Genomic DNA, 20642 nt, shown 5'->3' on the forward strand with positions numbered 1-20642 from the left:
CTATAATTAGCAGGCATTTACAGCAAGGGAAGTCTGACTTTGAAATAATATGCCAAAAAGCGGACCAGACGACTAAACTGCTATCACTCTTATATGCTTTGTTGGGCAAGGAAACATTCCAGAAGGCTAAACACATGATTGCCTGGAAAACAACCTACATATCACTTTGTCCCAACGGGAATGGGAAAAACTCTTTACATGTTTTGGTAAGGGGCTAGTTGCGTCCTATATGATTGAAAACTCACTCAAGATGTTGTTCCGGGGGCACTACTCTCTGGCACGTCTCCAACATATATCACCAGCTAGATCGGACCTATGCTGGCGAGGGTGTCACAATATAGGCAGTTATCTACACATGTGGTGGGGTTGTATCAGGATTCACATTTTATGGGCTAATATTGAGACATAGTTGCAGCAGATGTGTGGTATTCAGACAGAGATACTCCCACAACACGCCCTATTGAGCATTCCCCTGTTACCGGGCAAAGAGGGTCTGAATAGACTGGTGAATTTTATTTTTACTGCCACTAGGATCGAAATTGCTAGGAAATGGAAGACACAGCAAGTAATCACATTGGTTGAAGTGCAAAACAAACTTAGTAAAATCTATCTGCTAGCAGAGATTACAGCACATTCCAAGAAAACTCTTGGGAGATTTCAGTCTACATGGAAAGCGCACTGTACTTGGAAGGAGGGGACTTGATGGGCTCATGAAGGGTGCAGAACAATTCACATTTATGGCCCTTGACCACCTCAGCGTAATGTTTACAGCAAAGGGTAACACGGTGACATTCCACCTCGTTACAGCACCACTCCAGAGCATGCCACCTGGAGGGGGGAGGGGGGAGGGGGAAAGGGGGGGGTGGAAGATTGGTGGGAAGATAATGTTTATGGATACAATATAGACTCGATACCCTGTGTACTGGTGAATCTTTATTACTTCTCTTGTGTTGCTTGACATTATGGGGCAGATTTTCAAAGGGGTACGAGCGTAACCCCTGAAAAGCTACCCCCTGCGTGCGCCGAGCTTATGTCGCATAGGCTCGGTGGCATGCACAAGCCCCGGGACGCACGTTAAGTCCCGGGGCTTTCCTGGGGGAAAAGATACGTGCGGCTATGCGCATATCTTTTAAAATCCAGCGTACTTTTGTTTGCGTCGGTTGCGCGAACAAAAGTACGTGCGTGCGTACCTTTTTTAAAATCTGCCCCTCTGTATTAGTAACTGTATATATTCTGCTATACAAATTTGGTTGTAGTTGTACAGCTACGGGACTCTATCATGATCTGCACTGTTTCTTATGACCGGTTAATGTTCTGTGTTACCCTTGTACCATTGTGTCTTTAATAAAAACACTTAAATTATATAAAAAAAGAAATGCACATTCCCAAAGATGGCATATTCTAATTGCTAAAATCTCAAAATAATTTTTTTTTTTACCTTTGTCTGATCTTTGTATTTTTCTAATCAGTTGGTCCCAGTCTCTATTTTTCCACTTTTCTCTTGTTGGTTATTTCCTAATTCCTTTTTAGGATCTCTTCTCATTCTGTTTCTTTTCCTACTGCCTTCTTCCCTTTCTCTCTCCCTCCCTCACACACACAGGCTCATGTTTTTTCTCACAGACGCCCTCACAAGCTCTCACTCTCATATGCTCTACCATACACACACACAAAATTTATCACTCTCACACGCTCTACCACAAGCTCTCACTCTCTCAACCCCAACCCCCCACTTCCATTCTCACACACACATACATAGCCAGGTTCCCATTCTTATACACACACAGACAGATGCACACCCAGGCTTCCATTCTAACCTACAGACATATGCAGACTGCAACTCCCATTCTCACATACACACACACCCCAAGGCTCCCATTCTCACCCACACACACAAATGGGGCCTTTTCATTAGGCACAGCCAAACTCCTACTTCCGCCACCACAGGGATGGGATCCCACGATGGCCTTCCTGCTCTGGCCCTCCTCTTCACCATTGTGGAAATGGGATCCCACAATGGCCTTGCTGCTCCAGCCCTCCTCTTTGTCGTTGCAGGGAAGGGATCCTGTGACGGCATTGCTGCTCCAGGCTCCGGCCTTCTTCTGGGTCAAACAGCCCTGGTTGGATGGGCCTGAGCCCAAAGTGGGTGCAGCCTCTGGTTTTATGTTTAAATATCTTTATTGAGTTTCACAAAATACAAACATTGCCAAATAGTCAGAACAAATAAACAACCACTAGCGTAGTAACAATAAACCTTGTAAACCGATATGATGTGCAAACGGTTATCGGTATATAAAAACCATTAAATAAAATAAAATAAACATATAACGAAGGCAATGCATTCCCTTAATCCCACTAATCCCCCCCTCCTCCATACCCCCCCCCAAAAAACTGGGCATAGAGAGCAGTGACAAAAACCATGAAGAGCAGGCTGGTGAAACCTTCACAGCTCCCTTACTACAAAAACAGGGCCCCCTACTCCCCACCCCCCCTTAGGCTGAGACAAGGGAACAAAACATAAAAAAGAAGAAATAATGAACAGCGGGCAGAGAGAAGTAGACTGTGTGCTCTGTGATGCAAAAATTGAATATAGGCAGCCCAAATGGAAAGAAAGGGTTGAGATTTACGAGCAATGTCTATGTGCTCTGCCACCTTCTCAGTCAAACACAAAAGGTGAATTTGATTTTTCCAGTACATCAAGTTAGAGGAGTCCGGTCCCACCCAGGATTGAAGGATGGATTTCTTAGCTAACAATAAAACCTTCTGAATCCACAGCTGCTTGATTGTCATAGGAGACCTGGAGCCGCAATGGATACTGCAAGGTAAACTGGATCTGATGGCATGCTAAAGTAGAACACAAGGGAGCAAAAGTGCATCATCTAGCAGAGATCAATGGAGAATAATCTGGGAAAAATAAAATCTTCCAGCCTTCATATTCAATGGCGCGTTGCTGCTTAAACAAGCATAGGATCAATGGGATCCAAGATGGCGTCGGCACTCATAGACTGAACGCTGTGGCAGTTTCCTTTTATCGATTTCTTCAATTTATTGCCTGGAAATGCCCCACTGCGCCAGGAAAAGACGTGCAAGGGAGAAAATCTACCCTGGAGTTACTCCTATGCCGCCAGTGACTGGCCCAATGGATGACCACTTCATTCGAGGGGGCTTACCATCGGGAGAAGAGTCGCATTGGCTGGAAATTGTGGAGGAGGTGCATGTTTGCCTACCGGACTTGGATACATCTCTGTCTCCGATGTGGAGACCAGCGCCGGCAAACCCTGCTGCACTCAGGTACCCAGAAGAAAACCTGGCTTTGTCGCCTGCCAATGATGCAGTCTGTCGAAATCTCCAGGCAGGGAGTTCTTTTCTGGGAAGAGGTAGTGCAGACGCCGAAGCGATTTTGTTCGACAAGTCTGCTGGCAATGCAGCCATGGGAGAGCAACCCTTGATGAATTTAAGAGGGTTTTCTACTCCTTTAACTACATATCTGCGATTCTCTTTAGTGAGACCTGAACTTTGGATTCCATATGGGAGGCAATTGAAAGGCTTTGGAACTTACTCTCTAATCAGCTAAACTCTTTGGCGTTAAGATCAAATGAAAATGAAACGTGTATACAAATAGTGGAAAATGCTACTAAGGTTACCTCTCAACAGATTAGAGAGGTTAAGACAAGTCTGACTTCTATCAAGTCTCTACAAGAATCTTTTATAAAAGATAACTCATTTCTATTAAGAAAGATTGAGAACCTTCAGAATGTTATTAAGGGTAGAAATCTTCGCCTTCTGAATTTTCCCAAGACGCCTTACATATCTCCAAAAGATATGTTAAAAAGAGATTTAATGGAAATTCTCAAAGTCTCTGAGGAAGCAGTTTCCCCACAATCACAAGCATTCGATCTACCCGCTTTGAGGAAAGGGAGAGAAGAAAATCATGTTGGGACTGCTAATGAAATTTCGTCAGAGCATGTTGTGGAATCTGCTACACCCACTTTGAATATTTCTGAATTCCTAGAGACTTCAGACTCCGCTCAAGCTACTCTGGCAACATTAATAGTAACTTTTGTATTAGAACCTGATAGAGACTGGATATTAAAGCTTTTCTTTAGGAATAGATTATAGCCTTTTTTGCAACTTCAGGTCAGAATTTTTCCTGATGTGTCTAAATAGACACAGAAGAAGAGAAAGCAATTTTTTGCTCCTCAGACCAAAGGTCCTGCAAGTAGGAAAATTGGTTCTTACCTGCTAATTTCGTTCCTGTAGTACCACGGATCAGTCCAGACTCCTGGGTTTTGTCTCCCCTCCAGCCGATGAGACAGAGAAGTTTTAACGGACTCCGTCCTATACCCCTGAGGTGCCACCTAGAGTATGTCAGTATTACACTGTACCCAAGCAGAAAGATTAAAGCATAACTTCCACATAAACAACCTCCAATGAACGATACCATGTCCATACTCTTTCCCTCAAAAGGGGGGCATTCGGTAAAGTTGCAGAAATATGACTAACTACCGGCTGAGCGGACTCTCCATTTTCCCATGGGCGGGACTCTGGACTGATCAGTGGTACTACAGGAACGAAAATTAGCAGGTAAGAACCAATTTTCCTTTCCCTGTATGTACCCAGATCAGTCCAGACTCCTGGTATGTACCCAAAGCTTCCCTAATCAGGGTGGGACTGAGAGAGTCCCGCTCGGAGTACACTGACCCTGAAGGAACCGGGCTCAGGGGCCTGAACATCTAGACAATAATGCCTGGCAAAAGTGTGTGTAGATTTCCAGGTAGCTGCCCCACAAATTTCCTGCGGCGACACCTGTTGACATTCTGCCCATGAGGCCACTTGCAATCGAGTAGAATGTGCTCTAAGATCGACCTGACTCGGACGGCCCTGAACAAGGTAAGCTGAAACAATAGCTTCTTTTAGCCAGCGTGCGATAGTGGCCCTTGGAACTTTATGACCCCTCCTGGGTCCACTCCACAGAACCAACAGATGGTCCAAAAGACGGAAACTGTTCGTGACCTCCAAGTAACGCAACAACACCCTCTTTACGTCCAACTTCCTTAAATCCCTAGACTCTGGAGTAGAAGAATCCAGACACATGAAAGAAGGGAGCTCCACTGACTGATTCAAATGAAAGGAGGACACCACTTTCGGGAGAAAGGAGGGAACTGTTCTTAAGGAGACTCCTGCTTCAGAAATCCGTAAGAAGGGCTCCCTGCAAGATAAGGCCTGAAGCTCGGAAACATGCCTTGCTGAGGAGATAGCCACAAGAAAAATGACCTTCAATGTCAGATTCTTCAGGGTTGCTCATTTCAATGGCTCAAAAGGAGCATTACAAAGGGTGCGGAGAGCCAGATTGAGCTTCCTCGAAGGACAGGGCTTCTGGACAGGAGGACGCAAATGCTTAGCCCCTCTCAGTAAACGAGCCACATCCAGATGAGATACTAGTGCAATCCCCTGAACCTTTCCACAAAAATAACCAAGGGCTGCCATCTGAACTCGTAGGGAATTAAACGCCAGCCCATTGGCTAATCCAGCCTGTAAAAAATCCAGAACATCCAGAATTGAAGCCCTGGATGGCTGCCCTTCGTGGTCTAGACACCAGGATTCAAACACTCCCCAAACTCTAACGTATGCCATGGAGGTAGAAGTTTTACGGGAATGTAAAAGTGTGGTAATAACTGCATTAGAGTTACCCTTAATCGCTGCCTTTCAAAAGCCATGCCGCTAGACAAAAGCGATCTACCTCTCCGAAACAAATAGGGCCTTGTTGCAGGAGATTCGGAGATGGCCAAAATCTTAGGGGACTGTCCACTGCTAGATTCAGAAGGTCACCAACCCAAAACATCCACCAATGTAGGTAAAACTCACCATCATGCAACACCAAAAACCTACACACACACACACACACATCTCCATTTTTACTTTTCCTCTTTATTTCTTTCTTCTTTAATTTTTAATAATATATCTTTCTAAACCAGAGTAAAAATTCACAGATCTTCTATATAGACAAAAATCCTTTTTCAAAAACATTTTTGTGATGGATAGTGGTTGTTTCATAAACTTCAAAAAGAGTACCATCCAGGTTACCCTCGCTTTTACTTTTAATCATAAACAAACCACCGACCACCTTACTGTTTCTTTATTATTTATTTTCTCAAAAAACTTTTAAGATTCATTATGATTTTTTGTCTACAAAACAGGAACAGTTCACCACTTAACTATTTTTAGAAGGCAAAAAATGTTTTCATTAGATGTTAATCACTTCTCATTTACAACACGCCAAGTGCTTAGCTCAATCCTATGGTATTTATAATTTTAGAAAGCAAAGCTTTTCAATACTTCCCATTTATATATTCTCCACAACTCGCAAAGTATTTAGCTCAATCCAGTAGTGTTTGTAGTTCTTAACCAAGTCGCAGGGTACTCAATCCGTATTGTTAACTGAGCCGCTGAGAAAAAAGTTCATGGTAGCGTTTCAGCCCGACATGGCCAGGATTCGAAACATCTTCTTTAGGGGAAACCGCTTACCCATACCACATCTAAGCTCACCAATATGCTATTCCATCAATTTTTTCTTCTGTTTTTCTTCTTACTCATTAAGCGCTGCAACAACCTTCTTGTTCGCCATTTTTCAATGCGGATTGAGTACCCTGCGACTTGGTTAAGAACTACAAACACTATTGGATTGAGCTAAGTACTTTGCGAGTTGTGGAGAATATATAAATGGGAAGTGTTGAAAAGCTTTGCTTTTTAAATTATAAATACCACAGGATTGAGCTAAGCACTTGGCTTGTTGTAAATGAGAAGTGATTAACATCTAATGAAAACATTTTTTGCCTTCTAATAATAGTTTAGTGGTGAACTGTTCCCATTTTGTAGACAGAAATTCATAATGAATCTTAAAAGTTTTTTGAGAAAATAAATAATAAAGAAACAGTAAGGTGGTCGGTGGTTTGTTTATGATTAAAAGTAAAAGCGAGGGTAACCTGGATGGTACTCTTTGAAGTTTATGAAACAACCACTATCCATCACAAAAATGTTTTTGAAAAAGGATTTTTGTCTATATAGAAGATCTGTGAATTTTTACTCTGGTTTAGAAATATATGTTATTAAAAATTAAATAAAGAAATAAAGAAGAAAAGTAAAAATGGAGATGTGGGTGTAGGTTTTTGGTGTTGCATGACAGATTCAGAAGGTCGGCAAACCACGGACGCCTTGGCCACTACAGAGCCACAAGTATCACCTTGCCTGGATGAGCTTCGATGCGGCGCAGAACGTTTTCGACCAATGGCCACGATGGAAAGACATACAACAGAATGTCCTTTGGCCAGGGAAGGACTTGAGCATCTACCCCCTCTGCTCCTGGTTTCCGTCGCCGACTGAAAAATCGAGGAGCCTTGGCATTGCGGCACATCGCCATGAGATCCATGGAGGGCATGGTCCAGCGTGTGCACAGATGACGAAAGGCCTCTTCGGAGAGTTCCCACTCCCCCGGATCCAACTGGTGGCGGCTGAGAAAATCGGCTTACACATTGTCCAACCCCGGCAATGTGAGAGGCTGCAATCTTGTAGAAGTGTTGCTCTGCCCAATTGATTAAAAACTGAGCTTCTGCCACCAACGAATGACTCCTGGTTCCCCCCTGACAATTGATGTAAGCCACTGTCATCGCCTTGTCGGAGAGTACCCTCACTGATCATCCCTCTACTAAAGGATGGAGGGCCTGCAGCGCCAACCAAACCGCTTTGGTTTCCAACCAATTGATCGACCAGGAGGATTCCATTCTTGTCCAGTGGCCTTGCACTGCCGTTCCTTGACAAACCGCTCCCCACCTGGAGAGGCTGGCATCGGTGGTTATCACTATCCAGAGGGAATTTCCAAATCCACCCCCCGCACCGTAAATTGACTGGACACAGCCACCAAAGAAGACTGGACTGTGCCGAATCAGTCAGTGGGAGGAGAAGATGAAACTGTTCGGAGAGTGGATTCCACCGGGAGAACAAGGCTGTCTGAAGAGGACGCATATGTACAAAGGCCTAATGCACCAGTTCAAGAGTGGAAGCCATCGAACCAAGGACCTGCAAATAATCCCAGACTCTGGGATGAGGCATGGATCGCAAGGACTCCACCTGAGAAGCTTGGACAAGATCATGTCGAACCGTGCACCCAAAAACTCCAAGGACTGGGAGGGAACCAGGTGACTCTTGTCGGGGTTGACCACCCAACCCAATGAGCTCAACATCTGTAGCACCTTCTGCACCACTGTGCAAAGGTGTTCTGACTTTGCTCGAATCAGCCAATTGTCCAGGTAGGGGTGTACCAGAATCCCCTCCTTATGCAAGGCCGCTGCCACAACCACCATCACCCTGGTGAAGACTCTGGGCACCGTCGCCGGACTGAACGGTAGAGCGCAAAATTGAAAATGATGCCCCAGGATCGCAAACCGCAAATTATTTCTGATGATCCGGGCGTATAGGAATGTGCAAGTAAGCTTCTGTCAGATCCAGAGATGCTAGAAATTCCCCTTTGTGTACAGACGCTATCACTGAGCGAAGAGTTTCCATTCGAAAACGAGGCACCTTTAGAATCCGATTGACTCTCTTTAAGTCAAGGATGGGACGGAAGGTGAAAAAGGAGCACAAGTCTCGCTCAGACGAGTCGGGAAAACTTATAATCCGGAGATTGCTCCGATGGGAGCGATTCTCCAGGTCTTCTAATTTAGTTTCATGCTTAACTAAGTCCATCTGCGCCACACGTACCTCACGCTCCAGGGCCTGCAGCTGGTCCTCCGCGGTACCGATTCGCGCCCCCGCTTCAGTCAGCCACCTCGTGTGATCAGTCAACAGAGATTGCAGCTCAACAAAGCGTGAATGTATTTTGTTCAATTTTTCACCCATTGCAGTAAGTATCGTCGCTGCAAGAGAGTCCGTATTGTCAGAGGTTTCCGGCGGCGCCGCTGGAGGGCTAGGCGGGGCCGCCATGTTGGAACCTGCGGCAGCCTTCAGCCTGTCCTTCCACACCGGTTTTGTTGCCATTTGCCGCAAAGCTCAAGAGTGAGAAGAGGAGAAATACAACAGGAAACGGCGAGAGGTAACTAGGTTTGTGCCCGGGAAGAGGACAATGGGCTGCGACACAGGGAGTGGGGCCCCGGAGCAAGCCAGAAAGCATCCTCCTGCTCTCACTGCATCACGTGACCCGCCTCTGGTTTTAAAATACGGAGTTACTAGCGTAAGTGTTGGCCCTGCCCTGGAATGTCTACGCTCTGCCCTTTTCCACTACTAAACATTTCTGCCCCTTTATTTTTGTCGCAGGTATATACGTCCGTACTTCGCGGCTTTAAACCGCATTTGCACGTATGTGGGCGGTTTTGCGCGAGCAAAGCTTTTAAAATCGACCTCTTCGTTTTGTAAAACATTTTAGGCCTTTGAATAATTATGGACTGAAGCCTTTGTAAAATGACACAAAATAAATGTATCCAAAGCATATTGGGGTAGATTTTCAGACGAGCGCGAACAGCCTACTTTTGTTTGCGCTCCAGGCGCAAACAAAAGTACGCTGGATTTTAGTAGATACGCGCGTAGTCGCGCGTATCTACTAAAATCCTGGATCGGCGCGCGCAAGGCTATCGATTTTGTATAGCCTGCGCGCGCCGAGCCGCGCTGCCTCCCCCCGTTCCCTCCAAGGCCGCTCCGAAATCGGAGCGGCCTTGGAGGGAACTTTCCTTTGCCCTCCCCTCACCTTCCCCTCCCTTCCCCTACCTAACCCACCCGCCCGGCCCTGTCTACACCCCCCCCTTACCTTTGTCGGGGGATTTACGCCTCCCGGAGGGAGACGTAAATCCCCGCGCGCCAGCGGGCCTGCTGCGCGCCGGGCCGCGACCTGGGGGCGGGTACGGAGGGCGCGGCCACGCCCCCGGGCCGTAGCCACGCCCCGTACCCGCCCCCAAAACGCGGCCGACACGCCCCCGGAACGCCGCGACGACCGGGCCCGCCCCCCGACACGCCCCCGACACGCCCCCCTCCGAGAACCCCGGGACTTACGCGAGTCCCGGGGCTCTGCGCGCGCCGGGAGGCCTATGTAAAATAGGCTTCCCGGCGCGCAGGGCCCTGCTCGCCTAAATCCGCCCGGTTTTGGGCGGATTTAGGCGAGCAGGGCTCTGAAAATCTACCCCATTGAATATAGAGTAGCTACCAACCTGTACACAGAATTATACAATCGCATGGAAGGACTGGATGCTAAGCTGCAGCTGAAGAGCATTTCCAAACATTTTAGGACTCTCTTTTTTGTTCTGTACAGTACCCCAAAGATCTGTTCAGTCAAAAAAAAAAAAAACAGGACAGTTGGAAACCACATCAGGAACAATGCCATATTATTGTAGGGCAAACAGCATCTGTAGTCAGGGCCACTCACTGTCAGTTTCTGCCCTGGGCCCCAGGATCCAAGGAGTGGGCCAAGCCAGTGCCAAGTGCTCAGAAGTTCTGCCTCAGGAACATCACTCAGCTTTGACAAAGGAGGACCTTTGAAATGCTGGGGTCCTGGGCAATTACCCTGCTTTCCCTCTCTCCCCCCTTTTAAAACCATTCCTATCAGGCCGATACAGTAAAGTCCACGAGAGAGCGGGCGATCACCTGTTCTCCCAGCGCGCGCACCGGCCATTCACTGGTGCGAGCGATTCAGTATTTAAATTAGGCCCGGCGGTAAAAACGGGCAAAAGGAGCAGCGGCTGTCAGCGGGTTTGACAGCCTACGCTCAATTTTGCCGGCGTCGGTTCTCGAGCCCGCTGACAGCCACGGGCTCGGAAACCGGACGCCGGCAAAATTGAGCGTCCAGTTTCAAATTTAATTTTTTTTTTTTTTTTACTCTTCGGGACCTCCGACTTAATATCGCCATGATATTAAGTCAGAGGGTACACAGAAAAGCAGTTTTTACTGCTTTTCTGTGCTCTTTCCCAGTGCCGGAAGAAATTAGCGCCTACCTTTGGGTAGGCGCTAATTTCTGAAAGTAAAATGTGCGGCTTGGCTGCACATTTCACTTTCTGAATTGCGCGTGAATACCTAATAGGGCCATCAACATGCATTTGCATGTGGCGCTACGCCCGTTTTCCACCCCTAACTGAAAAAGGGGTAAGAGAAAACGCGCGTCCAACGTCCTGTATAGCAGCAAAGTATTAGCTCCCTGCCACCAGGTCAGATATGTAATCGGACCAGAGACTATACTGAGCATCACCAGAACCGAGAAATTCTTGCTGTACTTTGTAATTTAAATGTTATTGTTATTACTGTTTGTTTTCTCATATTTTATTATTTAACACACTGCAGGATCTATCTACTAAGCATGATTTCCATGGGAACAAAATGGAAAAAAAAACCCTTTAGGATCTGATGCACTCTTGACAACAATGTACACATTGCCATGCCAGGAAAGTTCCCCGTCATTACTTTTACACCATGAATTACAACCGCCGAAGGGAATAGGATTTAAAAAAACATTGCCCTAAGTTTGTATTTGCAACCGGGTGCTCCTCCCTCTCTTCCCCGGGATGGGGGGAGGAGGTGGAGAGGGGGGCAGGGATGCATTACTTGTGTCAGCACGACAATGCCAGACTGCCACCCGTGGGTGGTTTTCTCGCTAGCCGACCTTGAAGGCTCCTGTGGGGGCATCGCTTACCAGACGCCAGAACAGGGGCTGGCAGCCGGGTGCGCGCGCGCGCGCAACCATCCGTAACAAGGAAGCCGGCAGGGCCCCTTCCTGACATCCAGCGTCTTCATTCCCTGCAGTCCCGTCAACTGCCCTCCCTCTCTGCCTTCGTGTAAATTATGTTACACGGATGCCAAGGAAGGTTACGAAAACCAGGCTATTATCGGAATCGCTACCATCTCCCCGCCACTCCGAAGTAGCATTCCACTACGATGCTACTTAGACCATGTGCAGTGCTAGGGGTAACCCCTACCTCATCCCTGCCCAAGGACGTATGCTTCCCCTAGGAGGCAGTATATACGTAAGGATGCAGTGCCCCGAATAAATAGTGCGAAATTATAGAGGCGCGCACCCCCCCAGAATGTAAGAGATGATGTCCTCCCCTACCAACAGGATGCAATGTTCCCTGTAAGGTGGTATATTATAGGAGTGACCCTGTACGGATGTACCACTCCCTAGGAAATATAGGGGTGCATTTATAGGGGTGCCTCTGCCCACCACCCCCACCCGAAGATGCAGTGGGTTCCCTAGGAGATGATATGTATCTAAATAGGGGTTCCTAACAGGATACAGTGCAAAGAAGCAATGTGAAATTATAGGGGTGTGTCGTCGTCTGTTCCCCCCGGATGCAGTGCTCCTTAGGAAGTGGGTAATCTAGGCGTGGCATATACCACCCTTCCCCCCCCTAGGATGCAATAGTCCCTAACAAGCAGCATGCAATAATAGGGGTGCCCCTGCCGGAGGCCAGCTCCTTAGAAGGTGGTGTGTAATTATAGGAGCACTCCCTATCAGAATGGGCGCTGGTGCAGTCATCACACCCACAAGTGAAAAAAAAAAAAAAAAAAAGAGAAAGAGAAACTCAGCCTTTAAACATTGCCTTCTTTGGACATAAGGACCCCTCTCTGCCAGTCCACACAACCATTCTCATGTATGATTTCATAGCTCAAATAACTGCTCTGTCTTCGAGGTGGAATTGATCCCTGTTCCCAGTCCTCCCACCCACATCCATGCCAGTATTCCAGCTATTAATACTCCTCTCATTTGTATGAAGCGCTAATCGGATTTTTTTTTTTTTTTGTAATTTATATAATTTGATTTTCCTGTTAAACTTTGCTAAGTATATTATGGTGCATAGTTGGAGTTGGGCTAAGCTGTGGCTGAAATTATTTTAGGGCTCCCATCCCTACCACCATCTGAACTCCTGGGGGTAGCCAATGTAAGAAAAAGTGTGACATGATCAGTCTTGATCGGACTGGGTCATATTGGCTGCGATTTCACCAATAACCCCCTCCCCCCACACACACACACACACACACACACACACACAGGCTCTATATCGGATTGGTCCATATTGGCTATGATGTCATAAATAACCACACACACACACACACACAGGCTCTATATCGGATTGGTCCATATTGGCTATGATGTCATAAATAACCATACACACACACAGGCTCTATATCGGATTGGTCCATATTGGCTATGATGTCATAAATAATCACACACACACACAAACACCCTAGGTCTGGCTAGTCACTATGGGCATAGGAAGAGTTAGAATGGCTCCAACTCTATGAAATGGAAGCCTTAAATTATTCACTGTTCAGCTGTCTGGATTTTCATTTGGTGTGTTTGCAGGCGAGTGGCAGGTTGTGGCTCTTCATGGATGGTTAACACTCTATAATGAAGCAGCGCTAGAATTTAAACATTACCCTTACAAGAGAGGGAAAGGCAACGCTCTCTTTCAGAGACTCTGGATCCTGAATAGAGGGTGTTTCAGTGCTCCTGAACCAGGGAAAAAAATGTTATTGTGCTTCCTAGGACCCTTATTTGGGAAGAGGGAGAGAGAACAGAAAGATCCTGTACAGATAGGCAGACATTTGTAATGAAGAATCTCTAGTTATGGCTGGGGCTGTAGTGATAAGACACAGAGATACAATACAGATAGATAAATAGAGCAGATATTGTAAAGATAGAAGGAGCAATGAATGGGTAGATAAGAGGATTTAGTCCCAAAATATACTTGATATATAACACAGGAAGGGACAGAGGTTTAGGCAGCTTTTGTACAGCATAGCATGTTTGAAGTCTGGCCCAGGCTTAGCCTTTGAAAAATGTGTGTTTACAGAAAAGGATCAGGTATGCTAGTCATAGGGGTGTGCATCCCCTTAACCTCCAAGGGTAAAATCCACCCGCTCTTTCCAGGGTTCATTTTTAACCAAACAGCACACCAGTTTGGAGCAGGCCAAAGCCCTGAAGTGCCTTTGGCATGATCCCAGTAACGGGCTGGTATCGTTGAAAGAGAACAGGGCAGCTTTTGTCAGACATGGTTAAAAAAAAAAGAGAACCATTCTGTTCCCATCTTAGGGAAACACACTTTTAACAGAAACAGCAGGAAGCAAAAAAAAAAAAAAAACCCACCCATAAAAGTCAAACAAGAGAGCCTAGTGGGACCTCTAGAGGTTTATTTTAATTCTTTTATACACATAAATAAATATGTCAGAAGGATTAAGGGATTAGATTTCTAAGAGACTCAGGGAAAACTTAAATGCCAGGACCTTGCTGTAAGTAAGGCATCAAACCAGAGGCTCGTGTAGGAGGAGAAACATTATCACTGACCCAGCTTTAATGGCAGGCATTATCCTTATTTGTTTGTTTTTCTTTTAGAAGTTACTTGTTCAGTTTCTGAGCCTGTATTTTTGCTCTAGTTTTTGTGAGTGCGCCAGTCAGATCTAGGAGTAATGTCGCCCACTGCCACACCCAGAGTTTGTTACCTTGTACAATACCCCCACCTGCTGGCTAAGCCTGGAAACTGCCCTCAATCTATTTGCCCTTGAGCGAGTGCTCCTTTCTACAGCGACTCCGAATCTTTCTAAGCCCAAGCGGGCCTGGATTTGCCAACAGGCGCACACTAGGCCCCTATCTAGAATAGCAAACATCCACGGGGAAGCAGGTTGGCGGAACATTTATTGCCTTCCAGCTGCCTCTGAATTTCACTCAGCAGCCCTCATCTGCCTATTTCAGCCCCTCCCAAGCAACATGCAAGAAACAGGAGGGGAAAGGGGGTAGGGCTTGAGTAGACAGCAGAGCAAAGAAAAGCTGCTCTGCTCCCTAGTCCACCCCCTCTCCTCCTGTCTGGTGCAGGGAAGTAGGGAGGGGGGGACATGACAGCACCATAAGGGCAGCAAAAAATTAAAGCCGTCAAGGAGCCCAAGGCACATCTGCATTGACAAAAATGTTGTGTGGCACGCCAACCTCCATGGGGCAGGCAGTGCGGACATGGAGAGGCCTCGAATCGCAAAAGAACTGGGGAAGCACTGAAAGCCCTACCAGTCTCTCTTCCAAATTTTAAATCAGGGGGAGGGGGGGGGGAGATGAGTCACACATGAATCCATCACAGTGGAAGAGCTCCCTAAAGATACACGTGCAGGAGAGGGGAAAAGGGTGCGGTGTGGGCAGCCGAACCAGTTAGTTATCTCGGCTGTTGCATGTCACCACCAGAGTTCCTCCATTGCTGCTACTCCCAGTATTCAGCGAGACTCATCCAGTGCTCAGTGCATGCTCTCCCCATCTTATTCAGCCTGGGGATAAGTCAGAGGCTGAAAGGACCTAAAAGAAGCGGTTTGGTTGGGTGAGGGAAGGGGGAAGAGGTGCTGTGTGCTGCAGAAAAAAAGAGGGCATGGCTATCCAGGCACTGCATGCTGGCCAGTAATTCCCATACTAGGATGGAGAGGCAGGCCTGACTACACTTGCTCTCAGAAAGGAGCTCGTGCATGTTTAAGAGCCATCGCTGGTCTGCCCGGGGCTGAAGGCACAGGCCAGGAGCTGGTCTGGATCTGAGCATCGGGCAGTGGTGACTTTTCTGTAGCACACCTGATCAGGGCCGATGGCTGGTGTGTTTCCCACTGGTTGGGAAACACACCAGCCCTGCTCTATCAGCTGCTCATGATACACAGAACATGGACACAAAGAAAATGATAAGACAAGGATTGCAAGGTCCATAGTGTCTGCCCACGTCTGATACAGTCCCGCCAAGCTTACCCGATCTCACATCCTCACGACTAAGGATCCTCTGTGCTAATCCCAGGCCTTTCTTAATTTCAATTCAGGATTTTACACCCACCGCTTCCCCCGGCAGGCCGTTCCATGTACCCACAATCCTTTCCACGAATAAAAATATTTCCTATTACTCTTTAGTCGATTCCCTTTTGAGCCTCATGTCGTGACCCCTTGTTCCCGAACTTCCTTTCCACTGAAAACAAAATGTTTGCTCTTGCGCCTGGTTTATTCCCTTTTAGGTCTTGGTATGTCTGTGTCATATCCTCCCCTCTTCTCTGGGGTATTTATACTGACATCCTTAAGTCTCATTTCATCAGTCCCTTCTCCCCATCAAGTATTTAGCCAGTGTACGACTAACGGGCCGATTCAGTAAAGTCTGCGGGAGAGCGGGCGTTTGCCCGCTCTCCCGGCACGCGCACAGGCCACTCGCCTGAATCGATTCAGTATTTAAAATGAGGCCCGGCGGTAGAAACGGGCAAAAGGAGGCGCTAGGGACACTAACGCGTCCCTAGCGCCTCCTTTTGGCCTGGAGCGGTGGCTGTCAGCGGGTTTGACAGCAGACTCTCAATTTTTCCGGCGTCGGTTCTCGAGCCCGCTGACAGCCACGGGTTTGGAAACCGGACGCCGGCAAAATTGAGCATCCGGTTTTCGACCCGACAGCCGTCGGCCCATTTAAAATTATTTTTTGTCTTTTTTTTACCCTTCGGGACCTTCGACTTAATATCGCCATGATATTAAGTTTTTACTGCTTTTCTGGGCACTTTGCCGATGCCGGCAGAAACTAGCGCCTACCTTTGGGTCGGTGCTAATTTCTGAAAGTAAAATGTGCGGCTTGGCTGCACATTTTACTTACTGAATCGCGCGGGAATACCTAATAGGGCCCTCGACATGCATTTGCATGTCGAGGGCGCTATTAGGTTTGGCGGGCTGGACGCGCGTTTTCCGCCCCTTACTGAATAAGGGATAAGGGAAAACGCGCATCCAATGGAGCGCACTGTACTGTATCGGCCCGTAAGTCAGGAAATATTGTACTGGGTCAGGGAAATGCTGTTTTGGTTGGGGGTGGGGAGGATCCAAACAATGCAATCTCCACTTCTTCTCCCCTCCCCCAAGCGACATAGTTGCTTGTGCTGTGAGTTGGGGCAAAGGTTGGTCAGGGCCATGGCCCCAGTGACCCATCATCCCATTTTGCTGCCCGTGAACAGAGCGAGGGGGGGAAATGGATAAGCAGCAGAGGGGTTGGGTCAGTGAAGTCAGTTCTAGAGAAAATAAAAGTGTCCGGCAGAGTACGCCAGGGCGGCGCCAGAGCTGGTTTTGTTCCAAGATCCTTATCAGTGACGTTAGCAAAGGACTTGAGGGGGGAAAAAAATGTTCATTTGCAGATGAAAATCTGCCAGCGTGGACAGAACTGGAAGGGTGGGGAAAAAAATGAAAAAGCAATTAAAAATGAAACCCTGGATGAATGAGCAAGGATTTGGGAGTTTGGGATTTGATATTCCGCCTCTAACCAAGAATGGTCTCAAGGCTGATTACAATCAGTTTACAAACAGATGAATTGCATTTGCAATAATTTACAGTGCTGTTCAAAATGTACGGTGGAATAGCATTAGGAATCCAGGGTACATAAACTTCAGGACAGGGGAAACGTGGTCCCTGTAGGAAGACTTGGGAGAAAAACCGTGCTTCACTTTTTTTTTTTTTCCTGAAAGTAAAGTAACAGGGTTCAAAAGTTGTACCTTCTTCCAAATTTTCAGCGCACCACAACCGAAAGCACAAAGGCTAGCGGAGGAAAATCTGGCAGAAGCCAGAGGAGAAGAAAGAAAAGCCGTTTGGGAGGACCAGAGATTTCTTGTGGGTGTGGAAGAGGAGAGCACTCAGGTGCTTGCTTATTCATGCACTTGTAGGCAAAACCAGTGCAATTGGTGAAAAGTACAGGGTTTATGTGGTTGGGAGCCATGGCTCCGACCAAGATTCTAGCGGCAGTACTTTAAAGGAACTGGAGATGTTTCATACTATATCATGGGAGGCCACTGCACAGGGAGTTGCAGTAGTCACTTCGGCTGGTGATTACTGCACGAATTACAGCAGCAAGATTGTGTATGTCGATGAAGTTGAACAGTTGCTGGTATCTGGTGAAGGTAAAGTGAAAGAAGAAGTCCTTACCACCTTCATAATGTGAGATTCCATGTGAGGTTTTGGTTACGCTGAGCTCCTAGGCTTCATACTGAATCCTTAAGCCAGGAAAGTTATGATTGTGTAAGGAATGGCCCTGCTGGTTGAGCCAGAGGAGTTCTGATTTGGAGGAGTTTAGCTTGAGTTTGTGGGCATTAGGCCTTTGGGCTACTGCTGCGAGACAGTCATTGAGGTCTGCAATCAATGCAGTTTAGTCAGGCCCCATTTTTGATGCACAGTTGGATGTCATCAGCAAATAGGTAAGATTCAATGTTGAAAGACTGAATGAGGTAAAAAAAAAAAAAAGGGGAAGTTTGTAAATACTGAAAAAAGGATCGGGGGGAGAATTGAGCCTTGCTGCACTCTTCAGGTGAGATCTTTGGGATTGGCTGAATCTTTGGCCCATGTGACAGATTGGAATCTGTTGGAAAGGAATGATTCAAACTATTTTAGGACTGTGCCTTCAATGACAAGTGTCCCTTAAGCATCGGATCAGGAGTTGGTGATCGACAGTGTCGAAGGTAGATGAAAGATCGAGTAGGACAAGAGGGAGTCACCTTGGTCCAGATGTGAGTGAATACTGTTGGTGATGGCCAATAGGACAGACTCTGAGGCATGGCCTTTTCTGAAGCCAGATTGGTATTGATGCATGATGTTGTACCCTCTTGGGAATTTAGGAGTTAGAGACAAAACCACTTTTTTCCACTAGGGGGAAGGCTTGAGACTGGGCAATAGTTGTCTCTTTTTGGATCAGAGGCAGTCTTCTTTAGGATAGGCTTAAGGATAGCTTTTTTGGGAGAGCAAGGCAGGAAACCTTGAGGTACAAAGGTGTTTATTATATTGGGTAGCCAGGGGGTTAGGGTCTAATGGGCTCACAGACTACTGATTCTCTAAAGGATCTTCTCTACCTCCGAATTCAGACAGAGGAGAGTAGGGTGGAGGAAGTAGGATTGGAGCCGCCAGGGTAGGAATCAGAGTGATTATACTCATGGGGTGGATTGGGTTTGGGGTCGTAGTATTGTCAAAGGAGGAACAAATAACTTGGATTTTTTTCCATGAAGTTGGGCAAAGTCTTCAGCCGTGTAACCCTCTGTAAAAGTTGTAAGGGGTTCAGACTTGGAGAGTTTTCATACCAGTTCGAAGTGTTCACCTGGATGATTCAAGGATAGTTTTAGTTGTTTAGAGATGTAGTCATTTTTTTCATTTGGCAAATGACTACATTGTAATTCTTGGAGTGCAGAGAAGGGTGGCATCTGTTTTTGCCGAGCCTGTTTTGTTAGAATTCGCAGCCCCGGAAGCCGCAGCACCTTTCTTTGATGTCAGCCAAGTCTCAGCGCAGCAGGAAGCTGCCGAGATCTGCCCCCTGCACCGCTTTGCCTCTCCTCCTGGGCCTGACACCGCCCGGCCTTAGCACGGCTCGAACACCACCAGTTCATCTCCACTCCCGCCATGACACTACGACCTGGCTCCTCCATAGGCATGAATGCACTCTTCCCAGCCTTAACGGGCCCATAGTGGGAAAGTCCCCGTGGTACCTCCTAATAACATCATACAGCCCATTTTATATAAGGGTTCCACGGACAGCTTGTCTTTCCCTCAGTAACGGGATCTCCTACTCCTGAGTAGTGAGTGTTGCTCCTGTGAGTGGTTTCTGTTTCCTGTCTGCGATCCTGGCTTTGTCCAGCCTTGCCCATCCTGTCCAGAGTCTTCCCTGTGTCCCTTGGCCTGACCCTCCAGATCTTGACCTCTTGCCTGGACCTGACCACAATTACTTGCTGCCTGGACCTGACTACTCTTGCTAGCTGCCCGCCTTGCCCTTGGCCTGTTTCTGAGTCTGTCGGTCTGCTGCCTGCTCTGATCTCAGTGTGCCTTTGGCTGTCGGTTATCTTCATCGCCCTAGGGACCCACCTAAGACCTGCCGGCCGCCAGAACACAAGGGCTCAACCTGCAGGGGAGGCGACTGGTAAAGGTGAATCTCCAGACCGTCCTGCTACAGTGTTCGTCCGCCAGCTGCTGGCATAGAACTCGTGGGTTCGCCTTCGAGGCTGCGTCAACTACACTGAAGAACAAAGGGATCATTCACTCACTACCCTTCACAGTTTGCCGAGGCCATGAGTTTGGTGGACTCATCTCAACCTCTGCCATCTCTGGACTAGCCCTCCAGTTGAAGCAGCAGAAAGATCATGCAAGGCCTGGCTTCTCGGTCCGAGGTTTCCACGATACCAGCACCCATTCCAGCTCCTCCTGTCCACTCCACTTCCGCCATGCTCCATCTTCCTTCTCCGCCCCGGTATGGAGGAGTTCCCAAGAAATGTCAAAGCTTCTTAAATCAGTGCAGGATGCAATTCGAGTTGCAAGTACCTCTCTTCCCCTCTGACCAGGTGAAAATCACCTACATTCCCTCTCTACTGGAGGGGTCCGCCCTAGCCTGGGCCTCTCCCCTCCGGGAGCATGACAATCCCTTACTGGGGAACGTGGGCAATTTCCTAAGGGAGTTTCAGTTGATAGGCAGGGCTGGTGCTAGCGTTTTTGATGCCTTGTGCAAAAATTTGCTGTGCTGCCCCCTCCATTCTTTTTTTTTTAACAACATTTTTGTTGTTTTCCCCTATAACCAACACACAATGCATCTGACGAAATGGACTATCCTCGAAAGCTCGTGCTTTAATAAATTACTTAGCCTATAAGGTGCCTTCCGACTCCTGTCATTTCAGCACACAAT

The sequence above is a fragment of the Rhinatrema bivittatum genome, chromosome 1 (genome assembly GCF_901001135.1).
Source record: "Rhinatrema bivittatum chromosome 1, aRhiBiv1.1, whole genome shotgun sequence".
Classification (NCBI taxonomy): domain Eukaryota; kingdom Metazoa; phylum Chordata; class Amphibia; order Gymnophiona; family Rhinatrematidae; genus Rhinatrema; species Rhinatrema bivittatum.